Source organism: Hemicordylus capensis, chromosome 17, assembly GCF_027244095.1.
Source record: "Hemicordylus capensis ecotype Gifberg chromosome 17, rHemCap1.1.pri, whole genome shotgun sequence".
NCBI lineage: Eukaryota > Metazoa > Chordata > Lepidosauria > Squamata > Cordylidae > Hemicordylus > Hemicordylus capensis.
This window is the reverse complement of record NC_069673.1, coordinates 2,365,518-2,385,628: the sequence shown is the minus strand read 5'-3', so window position 1 is coordinate 2,385,628 and position 20,111 is coordinate 2,365,518. Positions and strand designations below refer to the sequence as shown.

General features: G+C 47.9%; 2 protein-coding genes across 8 annotated transcripts in view; one reads left to right on the top strand and one right to left on the bottom strand.

Annotated features, from left to right (window-relative positions):
- The window catches only part of DBH (dopamine beta-hydroxylase), a 148,668-nt gene that overhangs the window by 46,764 nt on the left and 81,793 nt on the right, over positions 1-20,111 (top strand). For 2 of the 7 annotated variants that reach the window (XM_053281712.1, XM_053281710.1), the window contains exon 2: positions 5,354-5,426. The exons of the other annotated variants lie outside the window; for them this stretch is intronic. The gene's annotated coding sequence lies outside the window, so the exon portion shown is untranslated. The remainder of the gene's footprint in view (positions 1-5,353; positions 5,427-20,111) is intronic. 7 annotated transcript variants of the gene reach the window in all.
- The window catches only part of FAM163B (family with sequence similarity 163 member B), a 70,424-nt gene that overhangs the window by 44,581 nt on the left and 5,732 nt on the right, over positions 1-20,111 (bottom strand). The gene's annotated exons all lie outside the window — the stretch shown is intronic.

Here is a 20,111-nt window from a genome sequence, read left to right as displayed (position 1 = left end):
GAGCTAGATAGACCAATGGTCTGACTCGGTAAATGGCAGCTTCCTGTGTTCCTTCCCCAAAGACAAATCCTTGCAGAAAACTGGCAGCCCTAACCCTCAAGGCCATTTTCTTCCTAGAATCCTCCTCCTCTTTCTTCTACCTTATTTACACAAAAAGCTGCTCATCTTGCCCAGTCTCAAAATGTGTCAAATTTGGGTGGTTTAAAAACACCATCGCCTGCGATGCTCCAGGATTTGAGAGTGTCGAGGCAGAGGCTTTTGCTCTGGCAGATCATGAGATGCTTGCCCACAGCTTCTTTATGGTGGTCAAGAGTCAGAGTGCAAGCTCCATGCGCCTGCTATATATCACGGTCACGACGTGACTCCTGCGGTGGCTTGAAGGCAAAGAGATCCATTGCCATTGGAGCGACTGCCGGCTATGGAGAGGAAAAATGGGCAGCAAAGCAGCTGGAGATGCAGATGTGGCCCAGACATCACACAGAACCACAATTATTGCTTTTGCATGATCAGACGTGCACCTAGATCCTTTTGGAGCCTGGACCGAAAGGCCTTTAGAGGCCCCCCTCCCCTGCAAATTAAGCATCCTCATGCTCCTCCGGGCGACCACAATACCACCTGGGCCAGACTAAAGAGGATTTGGGGGGGAGGCGGTCCTGGGGGCTGTGGAGGCCCTGGACTTTGGCCCCAAAGTCTGGGGTGAGAGCGACTCTGTGCACGATGCCCCTTTCAGACCGCACTAGTCCATCGAACAAGGATACAGGTTTGGGCCCCCCTAGGCCAAGCCAAGTTTGATTTGGGCACAAGTGCAGAATGCCCAACTCAAGTCACCTTAAGTGGCACAGCAGGGAGATGCTTGACTAACAGCATTTAGCAGAAGGTTGCCAGTTCGAATCCCCGCTGGTGCAAGATCAGGCAGCAGCAATCTAGGAAGATGCGGAAAGGCCTCATCTCATACTGCGCAGGAGGCAGCAGTGGTCAACCCCTCCTGTATTCTACCCGAGAAAAACCACAGGGCACTGTGGGCGCCAGGGGTCAACTACATTGTTGACTACAACTCCCATTATTCCCAGTCTAAGGCCATCGCAGCTGGGGATTCCGGGGGTTATAGTCAACAACATCTGGAATTCCCTGTTAGGAGGAATGCTGGCAACAGTGCCCCATTTCTATAGCCTATATCTGGTAACAGTGCTTCTGTTTCACTCCATGCAAAGAAGCTAGCAACCTGTCTTCAGCGTGGGCTGTCACAGCAATGGTCTGTCTTTGCCCAACTCAAGCTAACAGGTGCAGATTCAGTGTGTCCTTCGCAAAAGCCAGAGAGGCATTTTGAAAGAAGGCCCTAAGCTCACAAATGGGTCTCTCGTCGCCAACATTCAATCTCAAGTTCCCAGTCCTCTCCTTGGCAGCATCACCAAGAGAGGGCTGAGAGAGACTCCTGCCTGCAACCTCGGAGAAGCTGCTGCCAGTCTGGGTAAGGCAATTCTGAGCGAGATGGACCCAGGGTCTGACTCGGTATATGGCAGCTTTCTATGTCCCACTTGCTGTCAGGAGAAAAAAAAAACAAGAACTCAAACCAAGCAACCATTTCGGTCTCCATCTGCAGAGAGAGAGAGTTTGCTTCCAGCTTAGAGCCAAAAACAGCCGCCCTGAAATAAAAGTTTCTAAAAAAGACAGGCAGGCGGGAAAGTGTGAAAATGAACATATTTAGGACATTTGGGTCCAAATCCCAAGCTCTGGGTAAGCCCCACCAACTTAGCAATTGCTTTTCCCTTTGGATATGTGCCACAGTTTCATTTCGGTGGGGGGAAATCGCATCTTTACCTTGGGTCCAAGCCATTCGGGATACTTAAAAGAGTATCTTCTTCACAAATGCCGCCAATTAAGATTATTGGGGGAGGTCCAGTTTTAGTTGCCACTTTGGGGTTTGGTGACCCCAAACTGACACATCCCTGTGGACTCCCCAGAGGCATCGGGTGGGCCACTGTGTGAAACAGGATGCTGGACTAGAGAGGCCTCCTTGGGCCTGATCCAGCCGGGCTCTTCTGATGACTTCTCTGGGGCTGCCCCAGGGCTCTGGAACATGCTTCCAGATGAAATCGGAATCTCCCCATCTCTGGCTGTTTTTATGCGGCTCTTGAAAATGCACGTATTTTAGCAGGCTTTTAGTTTATAATATTTTAACATTTTTCTGATGGTTATTTTAATTTTTTTCCTGTGATTTAAGGTTTTAATTGTTGTGTTTTAATTTGTAAGCCACCCAGAGATTGTGTGCGGGGTGCAATATGAATGCAATAAATAAACACATAAATAAACACATTGATAAGCTGGCGATGCCACATGCATATTTAAGGTGACTTCCAATTATTCCTTTCAGACTTTCAAATTTTATTACGTCAAAACAGATGTAAAGACCTTGTAAAAACATTGTTAGAAATGCTGTTAAAAGCATATTAAAAACAAACGTTTCAGCCTCAGTGTTGTTTGTTTGTAACGTGCTTTGAACAACATTTTAAACAACGTTTTTACAAGGTATTATCTGTTTTTACATAATAAGTGTGAAGGACTTAAAGGAGTATAAATACATTAATACAATATCACTGCTCTTACCTCAGAGATAGAAGCTAGTGCAACAGATTCAGGGTTATATTATAGAGACCAGTGCTCCCTGTAACAGGGATTCCCAGATGTGGCTGACTACAACTCCCATCACCCCTTGCTAAAGGCCACTTGTGGCTGGGGATGATGGGAGTTGTAGTCAACATCATCTGGGACTCCCTGTCACAAGGAACACTGATGGAGACCCAAGTTCAAACCCTTGGTAGCTGTAGCTCTCTCTGTGAGGGAAATGTCGGGTCTCTTCCGAAGGAGAGAAGAGATGGAACAGAAATGCATCACTGAGCCTGGAAAAGAGATGATGGAGGGGAGATAATGACAGCCATCTTCAAATATCTGAGGGGTTATCACAGAAGAGGAGTAGTGGACGTGCTCTCTGAGGACTAGAAGCAGTGGGCCGAAATGACAAGGAAGCAGATTTAGGCTAGACATTAGGATGAACTTCCTAGCTGTAAGACCTGTTGGACTGTGGAACAGCCTGCCTCATGCCATGTTGGGTCTTCTTTCATGGGAGGTTACATAGAAAGTAGCCTTATACCAAGTCAGACCTTTGGTCCATCTAGCTCAGTATTGTCTACACAGACTGGCAGCAGCTTCTCCAAGGTTGCAGGCAGGAGTCTCTCTCAGGCCTCTCTTGGGGATGCCAGGGGTGGACCTGGAACCTTCTGCATGCAAGCATGTAGACGCTCTTCCCAGAGTGGCTCCATCCCCTAAGAAGGGGAATATCTTATAGTGCTCACACATGGAGTCTCCCATTCAAATGCAAACCAGGGTGGACCCTGCTTAGCCGAGGGGACGACTGGACATCAAGGAAATCAAGGCCATCTGCTGGAGCAGATTCCTGCACTGAGCAGGGGGAAGACGTCCAAGGTCCGTCCCAATTCTAGGCTCTCTCTCCCTGTAGAAACTACAGCACAAATTAAACGTCCATGGGTTGAAATGCCCCAAACTGCTGCAACTTTGACTCTCTCGGTGCTTTGAAGATTGCAACTGGCAGATTTCCTCACACAGTCACTCGTTTGGGGTTAACTGAGATAAACTCATTACCTTAGATCTCACTGACAGCAATGGGATTATTTGGGGGTTTATGTGTTGTAAGGAATCAGATCGTGTCCACAGAGCCTGCCCACAGGACCAGTTATCCCAGGCTAATTCAGATCACCCCACTTAACGCAGGGTCCATGTTAGAGTCAACAAGGTCCTGCCGAATGAACAGCTTGGGGGAGCCGCAACTGAAGGGACTGGATCCATTTCCCCCCAGATTCTTTTTGCATATTCAGATTTGGTTTGTAGCTAGCAAAGATGAAGTATGCCGTTGGGTCGGTGTCGACTCCTGGCGCCCACAGAGCCCTGTGGTTGTCTTTGGTAGAATGCAGGAGGGGTTGACCATTGCCTCCTCCCGCGCAGTATGAGATGATGCCTTTCAGCATCTTCCTAGATCGCTGCTGCCCGATATGGGTGTTTCCCGTAGTCTGGAGAACATACCAGTGGGGATTTGAACTGGTAACCTCTGGTTTGCTAATCAAGCCATTTCCCCACTGCAAAAAACAACTCCCATAATCCCCAGCAGTCAATAGCCAGGGATTATGGGAATTGTAGGCCAACATCTGCAGAAGGGGTGACATTGAACAGCCCTGCCTTAGACCATGCTCTGGGCAGCTGGTGAGCTAGATGGACCAATGGTTTGACTCTTTATCTGGCAACTTCCTGTGGTCCTATGATGACCGTGGGGTGAAGATCCATGCCAACTCTCACTCCCAGAGGCTTCCCTCCAGCCCAAGCCAGGCCACATTTTGCAGAAAACAAAATGAGGGCAAAAAAGAGGGCAACCAGGATGATCAGGGGCCTAGAGCACCTTTCTTATGAGGCAAGGCTACAACACCTGGGGCTATTTAGTTTTTTTTAAAGATTGTGGGGAGACATGAGAGCGGTCTATAAAATCATGCATGGTGTGGAGGAAGTAGATAGAGAGAAATGTTTCTCCCTCTCCCATAACATCTGAACCAGGGGTCATCCCATGAAATGGATTGCCGGGAAATCTAGGACCAACAAACGGAAGTACTTTTCCACACAATGCACAATCAACTTGTGGAACTCTCTGCCATGAGATGTGGTGACAGCCAACAGCCTGGATGGCTTTAAGAGAGGTTTGGATAACTGCATGGAGAAGAGGTCTATCATCGGCTACTAGTCGGAGGGCTATAGGCCACCTCCAGCCTCAAAGGCAGGATGCCTCTGAGTACCAGTTGCAGGGGAGTAACAGCAGGAGGGAGGGCATGCCCTCAACTCCTGCCTGTGGCTTCCAGAAGCATCTGGGTGAAACAGGATGCTGGACTAGATGGGCCTTGGGCCTGATCCAGCAGGGCTGTTCTTATGTGAAATGGGGAGCTTTTGCTGCAGACCTGAGAAAAAAGAGCGTCGTAACAGAACATAATTTTTTTATTCTCATTCCTGTTGCTACAGCAAAATGTAAGTAAGCTAATGCAATTCTGGAAAACCATTAATGAGTTCTGGGTAGGAGTCCGACAGCTGGGGAAAGGCTCCAAGCACACATTCCTCTAGAGAATCCACCACGCCAATTCGCCTTGCCCCACCAGAGGAACTGCATCAAATCCAGGCCCTTTTTGCCCTTTCCCAGATTTCTTGCAGTGGACGTGGTGCATTTACCCATTTTGTTTTCTGTGGCTTAAAAGAACTCACCGTGCTGCAGCTAGTCAACAATCACCATGCCTTGATTTTGCAGATTGCTGGTTAAGAGCAGAGAACAGGCCTCCCTGCCTACTGAAGACAAAGGCTTCTTGCAGGACAGGGTTAGGGTAAGTAGCACAGACGACTTTGCTCCCCACTCACCTTCACATGGACTGGGTATCCTTCACAGTCAGGAAATGACAAAAAGAGGCCAAATTTCTAGATTGGAAAACAGTCCGGAATTGGTCCAAAACAATTGCAATTGGTCCAAAACAGGGCTGCAAGGTTATTAACTGGGGCTGGACGTTTAAAAACTTTGAGAATCATAGGCAGCTGCCATATACTGAGCCAGACCCTTGGTCCATCTAGCTCAGTATTGTCTACCCACACTGGCAGCGGCTTCTCCCGGGTTGCAGGCAGGAATCTCTCTCAGCCCTGTCTTGGAGATTCTGCCAGGGAGGGAACTTGGAATCTAGATCTCTTCCCAGAGCGGCTCCGTCCACTGAGGATAGAGTTGGCATGCCCTCCGAGATTCTGGGTTTCACCTGGATTGTAAGGATCCCAGCCAGATTGCTTAGCCCACCCAGATTCGCCTCGATTTCAGCTTTCATTAAAAAAAATAATAATAATAATGCTAAGCTCTAGCCCTTGTAGAAGCAGAGTTATGGAGCAAAACGTGCAGTCACTCTTCTGCTCAAAAATTATTTTCAAGCCAATTTACATAATATGAAAATCAGGCACCCGGATTTGGAAAGCCAGAATAGGGCAACCCTACTTGAGGGGAATATCTTACAGTGCTCACACGGAGTCTCCCATTCAAATGCAAACCAGGGCAGACCCTGCTTAGCAAAGGGGACCGTTCATGCTTACTACCACAAGACCAGCTCTCCTCCTTGCAACCATAGGAACATAGGAAGCTGCCTTATACTGAGTCAGACCCTTGGTTGATCTAGCTCAGTATCATCCACACAGACTGGCAGCAGCTTTTCTAAGATTGCAGGCAGGAATCTCTCTCAGCCCTCTCTTGGAGATGCTGCCAGAGAAGGACATTAGAACCTAGAGCAGCTCCATCCCCTGAGGGGAAGATCTTCCAGTGCTCACACTTCTAGTCTCCCATTCATATGCAAGCAGGGCAGACCCTGCTTAACTAAGGGGACAAGTCATGTTTGGTACCACAAGACCATAAATGTTATGCATTGAAATCTTTTACCCCATGCAATAAACCTGACATGCTATACATTATCCAATGCCCTTGTAAGGAAATGTATGTTCGTAGGACATCTAGACCATTGAAAAGATGTATTGGCGAACAGCTGAGCAATGTGAAAAAATGGGTGCCCCTCTGCTATTGAATTAATTAATTAATTAATACATTTCCACAGCTCTGGGAGGTGCACAAGTAAACAGCAAACTAAAAACAAATTTAAACCCATTCAAACCCATTTAAAACCAATTAAAAATATTGAAGCATAATTTAAAAATCTTGGAAGGCCAGGCCAAACAAGAAAGCTTTTAGGGCTCTCTTGAAGCCCATCAACAAGCCCAAACTATGGCTATCTGCCATGAGTGCTTTCCACAGGCCAGGAGCAGCTAGAAAGAAGGCCCCGTTCTGAGTTGCTACTAGACGAACCGGTGGTAATTGGAGACGGACCTCTCCAGATGACCTCAACATGCAGAAGAAGGTGCTCACCAAGGTAGCTCGTTCTTTGGAGGGGAAAAAAAAATTCTTTTAGTGATATACAGTTTGGGGCAATTGAAAAAATTACACACAACAATGATAGAGTCTTACTTAAGGGAGAAGCATGGTGGATTTTGGAACTGAACACTTTGGCTCCACAGGGGTTAAATGAGGAACTTGATTTTGGGGGTGATGCTTAAATGAAGGGTGTGACATTCCTTGATGTTTTTACAATTAATGAATTACAGCCGGGTCTGCAGACAACAGTATACATTGCTTCTGTAGTCGGCAATGTTGTAAGCTTATCAGAAGGTCAAGGTCTTCTTGTTCAAGCTCTCGTTGAAATACTACAAATGGAAGCAGCCATGAGCACGATATATGTTACTGGTGGTTTCATTTTTATCTTGTCCTGAATGTATTTTTATGGAATGGTTTACATTGCATTTTTAAATGCAGATTTAAAACTGCTCCAGCTAAGGAAGGCTTTGTGGGTCTGCACAAGCATCAAGACGTGCTGGGTCAGTGCTTCACGTCCTGTGACACACAAAAGATAGGCTGTTGCTAGACAGGGAGGCTCTGTTGATCAGCAAGCAGATGCATGGAAAATGATTTTATCAAATAAACATCCAGGAGTAACACTCAACATTGATACGTTCTGTGTTAGCTGCATGTAAGATACACCATGAATTTATTCCAGCTATCCCTGCGTGAGATTTCCATTTTCAGCCTACGATTTGGAAGCCGATTGTGTTTTCTCATGGGCCAATGGCTGCAATAAACATTGATTTGATTTGAGAATGGTTTAAGAGCCAGCGTGGTGTAGAGTGCTGGACTAGGACTGGGGAGAACCGGGTTCAAATCCCCATTCAGCCAGGAGACTTGCTGGGTGACTCTGGGCCAGTCACGTCTCTTTCAGCCTAGCCTACTTCACAGGGTTATTGTGAGGAGAAGCCTAAGTATGTAGTACGCTGTTCTGGGCTCCTTGGAGGAAAAGCGGGATATAAATGTAATTATTAATAAATAATAATAATAAATAATAAATAATAATAATAAATAATGATGTCAGCATGGCACTCCAATATACACCCACCAACCCACCTCAAAATCCCCCAATAACTTGAGGAAGTTTGGTGTGCTTGCTTTTCCACTGCATATGCAGAGTGGCACCACACCTCTTAGCTGGTCTCCCTCCATCTGCTTGCTCATCAGTTGAGCCCCCCTATGCAGCAGCAGCCTACCTTTTTGTAAGCATGCAACTGCATGTGCGAGAGGGAGGGAGAGAGACAGAAAGAGTGTGGGCGAGAGGCCCAGAAGGAGATCCTGTCTTCTTTCCTGAGCTCGACAATAAATGCATCCAGACACTCCGGTCGGAAGAAGTGCTGTAGGCTGAGAAGAGCTATCTATTTCTGGGAAGCTAGCAAGGCCATGCTGCTCAGAGAAAGCATGTCAGGGCCTGTCGGGAAGGGGATGTCACAAGATGCCGTCTCTTTGAGGAAAGCCGCGGGAGCAAGGACGGGGGGCGGATGCTCAACAGCAGGGAGAGAAGCGACTTGTCACTGCTCAACACAAACACGACAAATTCACAATGATTATTTATTGATTGGCAAAATGCCCCTCCTTTGACAGGCAAGAGACGGGGCCTGCTTCTTTCTGAGTCACCCAGGAAAGCTACAGCGGGGAAATGCTTGCTCATAGGAAGCGGCCTTATACTGAGTCAGACCCTTGGTCCATCTAGCTCAGGGTTGTCTACCCTGACTGGCAGCGGCTTCTCCAAGGTTGCAGGCAGGAATCTCTCTCAGGCCTATCTGGAGATGCTGCCAGGGAGGGAACTTCGGACCTTCTGCATGCAAGCAGGCAGATGCTCTTTCCAGAGTGGTCCCATCACCTACTGGGAATATCTTCCAGTGCTCACACATGTAGACTCCCATTCAAATGAAAACCATGGTGTGCCCTGCTTAGCAAAGGGGGCAATTCATGATTGCTACCACAAGACCAGCTCTCTTCCCTTCACTGAGCTACGGCCCCATCCCCAGACAACCCCACAGAGTCAGAGTCATTTATCAGAGCCATTTAGAGAGGAGAGCTGGTCTTGTGGTAGCAAGCATGACTTGCCCCCATAGCTAAGCAGGGTCTGCCCTGGTTGCATATGAATGGGAGACTTGATGTGTGAGCACTGCGAGATCTTCCCTTCTTAGGGGATGGAGACACTCTGGGAAGAGCAGAAGGTTCCAAGTTCCCTCCCTGGCAGCATCTCCAAGACAGGGCTGAGAGAGATTCCTGCCTGCAAGCTTGGAGAAGCCGCTGCCAGGCTATGAAGACAATACTGAGCTAGATAGACCAAGGGTCTAACTCAGTAATATGGCAGCTTCCTATGTTTCCTATCTCCATGCGCTGGGATTACCTGCATATATAAAAATCTACATCTGAGTTACTGCCTTTTTCCAGACAGGGGGTCATGGGTCAAATCAGTTTCTCCACCAAGTCAGGGCTTCAAATGCAGGAAGGGTACTGACCTTGGACAGCTCCTTTGGACCGATAGCTAGAGAAATGGTTCAGGACCATGGACAGCTCTGTGCAGGAGAGCTAGTGGCAAGGAAGGGTGGATGTTGCTCCAGTGGCTGCTTGGAGGTGACTGATGGTGCTTACAGCTGCTGTCCAGGTGGAGTGAACGGGCCCCTTCCCTTTCCTTGGGAAGGCTTTTTCTTTAAAGGGGCCTTGTCCAATTTTCCACGTGCAGGCTATGGCAATACTGGGGGACTTCTATTTGTGGGGAGAAGCGGTGGTCTTGTAGGAGCAAGCATGCATTGCCCCCTTTGCTAAGTGGGGCCTGCCCTGGTTGCATTTGGATGGGAGACTACATGTGTGAGCGCTGTAAGATATTCCCTTTAGAGGATGGGGCCGCAGCTCAGTGGTAGATGGGGGAGACATGATCAAGGTCTATAAAATCATGCACGATGTAGAGAAAGTGGATAAAGAGACATGCTTCTCCCTCTCACATCACACTAGAACCAGGGGTCACCCCATGAAATTGGTTGCCACGAAATGTAGGCCCAACAAATGGAAGTATTTTCCCCACACAACGCAGTGTGGAATTCTCTGCCACAAGATGTGATGGCGGCTACTAGTTTGGATGGCTTTCAGAGGGGTTTGGGAAACTTCATGGAGAAGAGGGCTATCACCGGCTACTAGTCGGAGGGCTATAAGCCACCTCCAGCTTCAGAGGGAAGATGCCTCTGAATCCCAGTTGCAGGGGAGCAACAGCAGGAGAAAGGGCATGCCCTCAACTCCTTCCTGTGGGCTCCCCAGAGGCATCTGGTGGGCCATGGTGTGAAACAGGGTGCTGGACTAGATGGGCCTTCTTGGGCCTGATCCAGCTGGGCTGTCCTTATGTTCTTATGCAGTCAAGAGTGGACAATACTGAGCTGGATAGATCAGTGGGCCAATTTGGTAGAAAGCAGTTTCCTTTGTTTCTATGATTTATGTATCACTTTCCAACCACAACAACCCTTCTCAAATGAGTTTCCAATAAAAGAAGAAGAAGAAGGTGCCCCCCCCCACTTCCAAAGGCATGACAATCTAAAAGGAAGCACAAAATAGACACCAGCAATAGCCACTAGAGAGATGCTGTGCTGGGGTTGAGTAGAGACAGCTGTTCCCCCTCCCCGGAATGGAAGTAAAAGATGCCTCTTGTCCCAGTTAGAGGCAGCAGAAGAGATTAACAGTCTCTAAGGTCTCTTGGGGCTCCCATCATTGTAGTCCAACATCTGAGGACACAAGGGTGAGAATCCTTGCCTTAAAGAATCCTTTGAGACAAAGGATGAAGGCACGGCCATGTCCTCAGATTGCAATGGGGGCCGGGGTGATTCCCCATTCCCTCAGTTCCCCTGGCTGGGGGGCCTCAGGGCCTGGGGGTCATAAGGTCTTCCCACCCTGTTGCATATTTATTATTTTTAACACTTTAATAATAATAATAATAATAATAATAATAATAATAATAATAATAATAAGAAGAAGAAGAAGAAGAAGAAGAAGAAGTCAAAATAATCGACATAGCAATATCAGGGGATAGCAGAATAGAAGAAAAAGAAATAGAAAAAATCACCAAATACAAAGATCTACAAATTGAAATTGAAAGGCCGTGGCAGAAAAAGACCCGAATCATCCCAGTGGTCATTGGCGCCCTGGGTGCAGTTCCAAAAGACCTTGAAGAGCACCTCAACACCAGAGGGGCCACAGAAATCACCACCAGCCAATTACAAAAAGCAGCTTTACTGGGAACAGCCTATATTCTGCGACGATATCTATAACCATTGACCATAAAATTCAGCCATCCCAGGTCCTTGGGAAGGACTCAATGTCTGGATAAAACAAACCAGCCAATAACACCTGTCTGACTGTGTAAACAAGAGATAATAAGTGTTATTAATAATAATAATAATAATAATAGGAACACAGGAAGCTGCCATATACTGAGTCAGACCCTTGGTCCTAGATTGTGTGGGGATCCCTCCTGTAATAATGGTGATGATCCCAATGGGGAACAAGGGAACATGAGGAGAGCTGGTCTTGTGGTGGCAAGCATGAATTGTCCCCTTAGCTAAGCAGGGTTCACTCTAGTTTACATTTGAATCGGAGACTTTGTGTGTGAGCACTGGAAGATATTCCCCTTAGGGGATGAGGCCACTCTGGGAAGATTCCGAGTTCTTTCCCTGGTGGCATCTCCAAAATAGAGCTGAGAGAGACTCCTGCCTGCAACCTTGGGAAAGCTGCTGCCAGTCTGTGTAGACAATACTGAGCTAGATGGACCAAGGGTCTGGAACACAGGAAGCTGCCATATACTGAGTCAGACCCTTGGTCCATCTAGCTCAGCGTTGTCTACACAGACTGGCAGCAGCTTCTCCAAGGTTGCAGGCAGGAGCCTCTCCTAGCCCTCTCTTGGAGATGCTGCCAGGGAGGGGATTTGGATCCTTTTGCATGCAAGCTAGAACGGGTCCAGCAAAAGTGCAGAAAGGAATGGTCAAAGACCACCAGTGAACGCTCTGGGTTTACAGGTGAGGTTGGCAGAGAGGCACAAAGGCAGCCACAGCAGAGAATTCTTTAATTTGCACTCTCACATGCTGCTGTTACAAATCCGACGGCTATTTACATAACACTTTTCAACCAACATTCACAAAGTGGTTTACAGAGATCTAAATAGATAAATAAGATGGCTCCCTGTCCCCAAAGGGCTCACAATCTAAAAAAAAAACAGAAGAGAGACACCAGCAACAGCCACCGGAGGGATGCTGTGCAGGGGACGGAGAGGGCCAGTTGCTCTCCCCCTGCTCAGTAACGAGAATCGCCACTTTGAAAAGGTGCCTCCTGGCTCAGGTTTCAGGGGACTAAGCAACTGGGGGACGGGAGACCTTTGGCCATCGGCTGCCAGTGGGCGAGTGGTCTATGCAGACATCCCAGCCTGCCGAGCAACAGAAGCCGAAAGGGAGATCGTTGCTACAAGTCGTCGTTCACAATCCAAAGTGCACCCTTCTCGCATCGCTCCAGCTCCGAGGTCCTCAGACACTGACCCGACGGCTGCACAGCTAATCTGATCACCGGAATGAAACTGCTCGTTGCCTTGGGGGGAAAAGAAGCCGAACGCCTCCCCAGCCGCATGAAGAGGCAGATCTAAGGCGGCCGGAAGGAGCCGCGCTTAGTTAGGAGTGAGTGGACGCCGCCAATTTCTCCCCGCCACACACACACTGCCACAGGCCACTGCCCAAGCATTAAACACACAAGGAGTGGAGATGGCCAATTTGGAGCGTCCTCCCGGACATCATTACTCGCTGTTTACTGTTGCTCGGCTCCTTGCATCTTCCAGAGAGAAAACGGCATTTTCCACTTCCCTCCTCTCGATGATTCCCTCATCATCACCAAACCCTGCAAGGCAGCTGAAGTCTGTGAGCATGCCCCCTTAGTTTCAACGATGAAAACTTTCTTTGATTGGTCACAATATTCACTCCCTTTCTCCAGTGAGCGTAGGGCTGCACTCCTGTTTATCTCCATATTATCCTCAAAACAACCCCGGTAGGAATATAAGACACTCCAGATCTTAGGAACATAGGAAGCTGCCGTCTACCGAGTCAGACTCTTGGTCTATCTGGCTCAGTACTGTCTTCACAGACTGGCAGCAGCTTCTCCAAGGTTGCAGGCAGGAGTCTCTCTCAGCCCTATCTGACAGAGAGGGAACTTGGAACCTTCTGCATGCAAGCAAGCAAATAAATAAAAATAAAAATCCCCTGATGAGAATATTTTACAGCACTCTCATGTAATCTGGCATTCAAATACAAACCAGGGCAGACCCTACTTAGCAACGGGGGGAATTCATGCTTGCTACCACAAGACCAGCTCTCCTCCCTTGCAAGGGTCCAGACAACAACGGATATTTATATATCACTTTTCAACAAAAGTTTCCAAAGCAGTATATATAGATAAATAATAAATAAATAAGATGGATCCCTGTCCCCAAAGGGCTCACCATTACAGACAGAGGGAAAGGTTATGTTGAGGAGCACCACCTCCCTTAACTTTGGGGGGTGGAGATGTGGGTTATTAGATTTGGCTGGGGAGAATTCAGTAAAATAACAGGGGCTTCTCAGATGCTTAGGGGGAATCTGCACCCCTGTGGGGTAGATCGGTCTGAGAATTAGTAACTGGTATAGTGTAGAGGTTAGAAGGTTGGATTAGGAGCCGGAAGATCCGAGTTCAAATCCCCGTTCAGTCAGGAAACTCAGTGGGTGAGTCTGGGCGGAGACCTGGTCTTGTGGTAGCAAGCATGAATGGCCCCCTTTGCTAAGCAGGGTCCACCCTGGTTTGCATTCAAATGGGAGACTACATCTGAACACTGTAAGAGATTCCCCTTAGAGGATGGGGCTGCTCTGTGAAGATGCTTGCCTGCAGAAGGTTCCCAGTTCCCTCCCTGGCAGCATCTCTAGGATAGGCGGAGAGAGATTCCTGCCTGCATCCTTGGAGAAGCCACTGCCAGTCTGGGTAGACAATCCTGAGTTAGATGGACCAAAGGTCTGACTCAGTATATGGCAGCTGCCTCTGTTCCTGTGGGCCATTCACTACCCTCCCAGACTAATCTACCTCACAGGGTTCTTGTGGAGAAAAATTTAACTATGTACAGCTTTGTGGGCTCCTTGGAGGTAGAGTGGGATAGAGTTGTTGTTTTTAAGTTTCCATGGTGAAATCCCAAGTGGGATCTGCCTACTCAAGCCCTTTTTAGGAAGCCTGAAACGTTAAAATACAAAGAGGAAGGGGTCGGTTAGGGTGATCTGAGCTGCTCCCCCTACCACACAATCAGGGATGTGAATAAACACATCCCACTTGCAAAATATATTATTATTATTACTATTACTATTATTATTTTACATTTATATCCCGCTCTTCCTCCAAGGAGCCCAGAGCGGTGTACTACATACTTGAGTTTATATATATATATATATATATATATATATATATATATATATATATATATATATATGTATATGTATATATTTGTTGTTCAACAATGTTCTCAGTGTGGTTTATATGGAAACATTTTTTTTAAGATGGACCCCTGTCCCCAAAGGGCTCACAATCTAAAAAACACACACCACAAGATAGGCACCCGCAACATCCACTAGAGGGATGCCGTGCTGGGGGTGGAGAAGGCCAGTTGCTCTCCCTCTGCTAAATAAAGAGAACCACCACTTTAGAAAGGTGCCTCGTTGCTCAGTTAGCCGGGGCCCGTATCGGTTTCTCTTCCCAGCATGCTCTCCTCCTTTTCCTAACTGTATGGGCAGGTTTGCCTGACTCACCCTATTGCACCGGATCTAAACACCAACCACATTAACGTGATATTTAGGTGACATTTGAGGGGGCGGCTTGGCTGAACATATGCCTGGAGAGGGAAAGAGTCAGACCCATCCCCAATTGTGCAGCAGACAGACCGGCTTGGATATAGCAGCCGAACCAGCCCAATGTCTTGATCTCAAAAGTCTCAGTCACACACACACACACACACACACACACACACACACACACACACACGCCATGCACGTCAGGCAGAAAGCTTTGAAATGCCAAATCCTTTGAAAAAAAGGAAGACCTATCTACAGCAAGTAAACAAACCTCTAGCCCCACAACCTGAGTCACCGGAGCAGCAGTGACTTGCTCGTCCCTCTCGAGCCAGCGTGGGGTAGTGGTTAGAGTGCTGGACTAGGACCGGGGAGACCCGAGTTCAAATCCCCTTTCAGCCATGAGACTAGCTGGGTGACTCTGGGCCAGTCACTTCTCTCTCCGCCTAGCCTACTTCACAGGGTTGTTGTGAAAGAGAAACCTAAGTATGTCGTACACCACTCTGGGCTCCTTGGAGGAAGAGTGGGATATAAAATGTAAATAATAATAATAAAAAAATAATGTTGGAGCTGCTTGTGCCACAGAGCAAAACGAGGAAATCTGCCTCGCTGCTGTGGGCCTAGGAAACCTCCCATCTATCCCAGGCTCAGAGCTGGCAAAAGCGACTGTCCTGGCCAACAGGATCCAGGCACCACACCTGCTCCAAAGCTCCTACTCTCTGCTGTCCAATCTGATACATCATTACCCCCTGCGAACTGAGCAAAGAGGCACCTTTTCAAAGTGGTGATGCTCTTTATTGAGCAGGGGGAGAGCAACCAGCCTTCTCCATCCCCAACACAGCATCCCTCCAGTGGCTGTTGCTGGTCTCTACCTTAGGTTTATTTCTTATATCGTGAGCCCTTTGGGGACAGGGAGCCATTTTACTTACTTATTTATAGCTATGTGCCACCTAAAGGCACAGTGGGGAAATGACTCGACTAGCAAGCCGGAGGTTGCTGGTTCAAAATCCCCGCTGGTATGTTTCCCAGACTATGGGAAAACATCTATATCAGGCAGCAGTGATTTAGAAAGATGCTGAAAGGCGTCATCTCATACTGTGCGGGAGATGGCAATGGTCAACCCCTCCTGTATTCTACCAAAGACAACCACAGGGTTCTGAGGTCGCCACGAGTCGACACCGGCTCGGTGGCACACTTTACCGTTAAAGCACTTTGGGAACTTTTGTTGGAAAGAGGTATATAAATATTCGTTGGATTCGTATTCCCTATTTTGCCTTTCAGGGATGCCTTATAAGACATTATGAATCTTTATAAGTCATAGAATTTAAAGAATGTCTTTCTAGCTCAGTATTGTCCACACAGATGAGCAGCAGATTCTCTAAGGTTGTAGGCAGGAATCTCTCTCAGCCAGATCTTGGAGATGCTGCCAGGGAGGGAACTGGGAGAAGCCGCTGCCAGTCTGTGCAGACAATACTGAGCTTGATAGACCAATGGGTCTGACTGAGTATATGGCAGCTTCCTGTGTCCCTTTGTCCTCGTGTGCATAAAATGAATGTGCAAACATACATTTTAAAAGTGAACCTCGGCACTGGCCCCCTGAAATGCATCAAGACAGAAAAGAAGATGTGTTGAACATAATGCGGGAATAGGGTCATATGTGTAAGATGTTCTGGTTAGCTCAAGTCCCCTTCCCCAAGTTAAATCTCAAAAGTGCGGGTAGACAAATCTCCATTCTAGTGCAGATGCATGCAAACGTCACCCTCACGTGCAGAATTTTAGATGCTGTAGCTAGTATGGTTCATTCTGAACACATTACAGTACAAAGAGTCTTCGAGTACGTCTCTCTCACACACAAACACACAGTTTTTGCCTGTAGTGGCCATTTTTTACCTCTGAAGAGATTAAAATACTTAGGAAGCTGTCATATACTGACAGTATACACAGACTGGCAGCGGCTTCTCCAAGGTTGCAGGCAGGAATCTCTCTCAGCCCTATCTTGGAGATGCTACCAGGGAGGGAACTGGGAACCTTCTGCTCTTCCCAGAGCGGCTCCATCCCCTGAGGGGGAATCTCTTCCAGTGCTCACACTTCTGGTCTCCCACTCATATGCAACCAGGGGGGACCCTGCTTAGCTAAGGGGACAAGTCATGCTTGCTACCACAAGACCAGCTCTCCTCCCATAAAGGAGTCAGACCATTGGTCTATCTAGCTCAGTATTGTCTTCACAGACCAGCAGCGGTTCCTCCAAGGTTGCAGGCAGGAGTCTCCCTCAGCCTGATCTTTCAGTCAGTTGATCCACACACCTGCATCCACTGGAGGACAGACTCTTGCAGGGGAAACAAACAGATGAGGTGGGAAACAACCTCCAGCAATTTGCAACAAGGAACCTTCCCAGGGTCCCTCATGGCTGGAGATGGTGGGAGTTGTAGTTCCACAACAGCTAGAGGGCCCACCCCTGATCAAGGAAGTTACTACCAACGACGCAGAGGTCTCACCAGCATCCAACAGAGTAGAATTACGACCTTCTAGGGTTCCCAGTCTTCTTGGAATCCCCAGGAACCAACATCCATCTCCAGATGACTAAGAAGCCCACCTTCTCCTATAATCTTGCCACATTCTGTGGGGTGGCACGTAGAGTTGGCCATCAGATTATGACGGGCTCTTCTTGAGGTGAACGTTTAAAGCAGGCCTGCTCAACTTAGCCCCTCCCCAAGCTGTTTTTGGACTACAACTCCCATAACCCGCAGCCACAGTGGACACACGGCCAAAATAATGAGTGTTTGCTCCCTTCGTTTTGAAAGGTGGCTCCGTGGGCTGGTTTGCTGCCTTGGTGCTGCCAGGATCAATCCCCAATCCCGGTGGTTCCCATGCGTGTGCGAATAGCCTCATAGTCTGCTCTGTGACTGTGTGTGATGTCGCTGGTCTTTGAGTGTACTAAAGTTCTCTCCCTCTCGGTCTCCAGAGGACCGTGGAAAGCAGACCTGGAGATTTAAATGGTTTGGTCTTGTGAAAACTACTGGGGGAAATATTGGGGTGAATTTCCAGGAGTGAATTTCCAGGAGTAGCTTCAGGAGTTTCCAGGAGACCCTTCCCAGGGTTGGATCGTCCACTGGGTGACCATGTGCAGTGAATACGGGCCACCCCAATGGGGCCAGGGCCGCCCCAGTGGGGCCAGGGCTGTGGGAGCTGCACTCCGCCTGTCTCCTCAGCTGCCTCCCTCCCTCATGGACAGCAGCAGGGGAGGGCTAATGTCATCACCACCTGGCAACATGGGCCAGCTCCTTGCCACTATCGGCAACAAAGAGGCAGGCAAGTGAGAGGGAGGCAGGCAGCGGGAACCACAATATCTAGCCATGGGCCACAACCTACATGGGTCTCCAACTTTAATTTGTAGAAAGCTGCCTCAGCTCTCAGTAATGTGGGGAAGACGGGGAGAACCTATTCAAAACCTTTAATTCAGCAACAGATTACTTCCAAATCAATTCCTGTTGAACAAGCAGAATCCGAAATTCCATTTCATCCTCGGCAGGCTAACATTTACTCAACAAACCGACTGTGTAGATTCGTAATCTGTACTCAGCCGTGAGAAGACAGAAACAGATAACTACAGTATCCATCTTTCACTTGCTTTCTCGTGCGTCAAATTATTTTCCTGAAGGGAAAACCTATGGGCTGCAAAACAATACATCAGCGTCAGGGATCCCATAATGTAGGATAATCTGGGCCCATTTCTCCCTGCCCATCTGCATCTGAACCTCGCCATGTGTGCACACTAAAGCTTTAATTACAGTTGCATGGCCTTATTTTCCTTAACAATCAACATCACAGGTACAATCCACTCTGCTCATTTTGAGAGAGCCCATTAAATGCAATTGCTTCTGTCTGAGAGTCTGAAGTGATGGGACTACATTAATGTCATCCAAATGCACAGATCTCCCTTCTCCTTTATGAAGCATGCAGTGTTTGCTTGGCTTGGTTAATCTAGCCAAGTGCAGATATCACACAGAACCATGGTTAGTTTGTACATCTGAACCATGGTCAACAAACCATGGTTTATTTCAGGCAATCAACCGATTATTTGACATAACCCATGGTTTGTTGACTGGCCTGGTTCAGTTGTACAACAAACCATGGTTTATTTCAGAACACCATGATTTGAACTTGATCGATTTCTCCTAACCATGGTCTTGTGGGATGCCTGAGCCCATAATTGTGGCTTACTCTCAGTTTTTTTCAGTAGCATCAGCCTTCCAGGCCTCTTGCATAGAGAGTGGTAAGCCAAGATCAGGGCTGTTTTTGGGCAGCTCTCATCATTCCCTGTCACAGGGCCAATAGTCAGGGATTATGGGAGTTGTAGTTCAACATCTACATGTGAAGTCCTGGCCTAGATCATGGGTGGTAAGAAGAAGTGGAAAGACCCAAACAGATAATGATATGATGAAACAAATCATAGGAACATAGGAAGCTGCCAAATACCGAGTCAGACCCTTAGTCCATCCAGCTCAGTATTGTCTGCACAGTCTGGCAGCAGCTTCTCCAGGGATGCAGGCCTATCTTGGAGATGCTGCCAGAGAGGGAACTTGGAACCTCAGATGCTCTTCCCAAAGCGGCCCCATCTTTAAGGGAAAAATCTTACAGTGCTCACACTTCTAGTCTCCCATTCAGATGGAAACCAGGGTAGACCCTGCTTAGCCCATTAGGCTGTGTGAAACTTCAGTCTTTCTCATAGAGACCCAGTTTCTTTAATTGTGGGGCAAAAATAGGGCTATTTTCGCCTATCTGCGCTCCCTTAAATGGCCAAAAGTGACTTTCTTTTTATTTCCCCGCAAATGTAAAGGGCAACCATGCCAGGGTGGAGGAATACAGCAGGTTTGGCGCCGCCAAATGCAAGAAGGGGGTGTGGTGTAGTGGCGACAGTGTTGGACTAGGACCAGGGAGACCTCAGTTCAAATCCCCATTCAGCCTTCAAACTTACAGGGTGACTCTGGGCCAGTCACGTCACTCTCAGCCTAACCTACCTTACAGGGTTGTTGTGAGAACCAACATAACCATGTAAATCGCTCTGGGCTCTTCGGAGAAAGAGCCATCAGTGTAATTATATAATAATTTCCCCCTCACAGCACAGCTCCAACAAAAGTACCACCACCACCACCACCACCACCACCACACACACACACACACACACACACCCCTACATTTACGTTAACGTTTAGCATTTAAATCAATGTGCAGTTTGGTCCTCAAGCCACAACCAAATG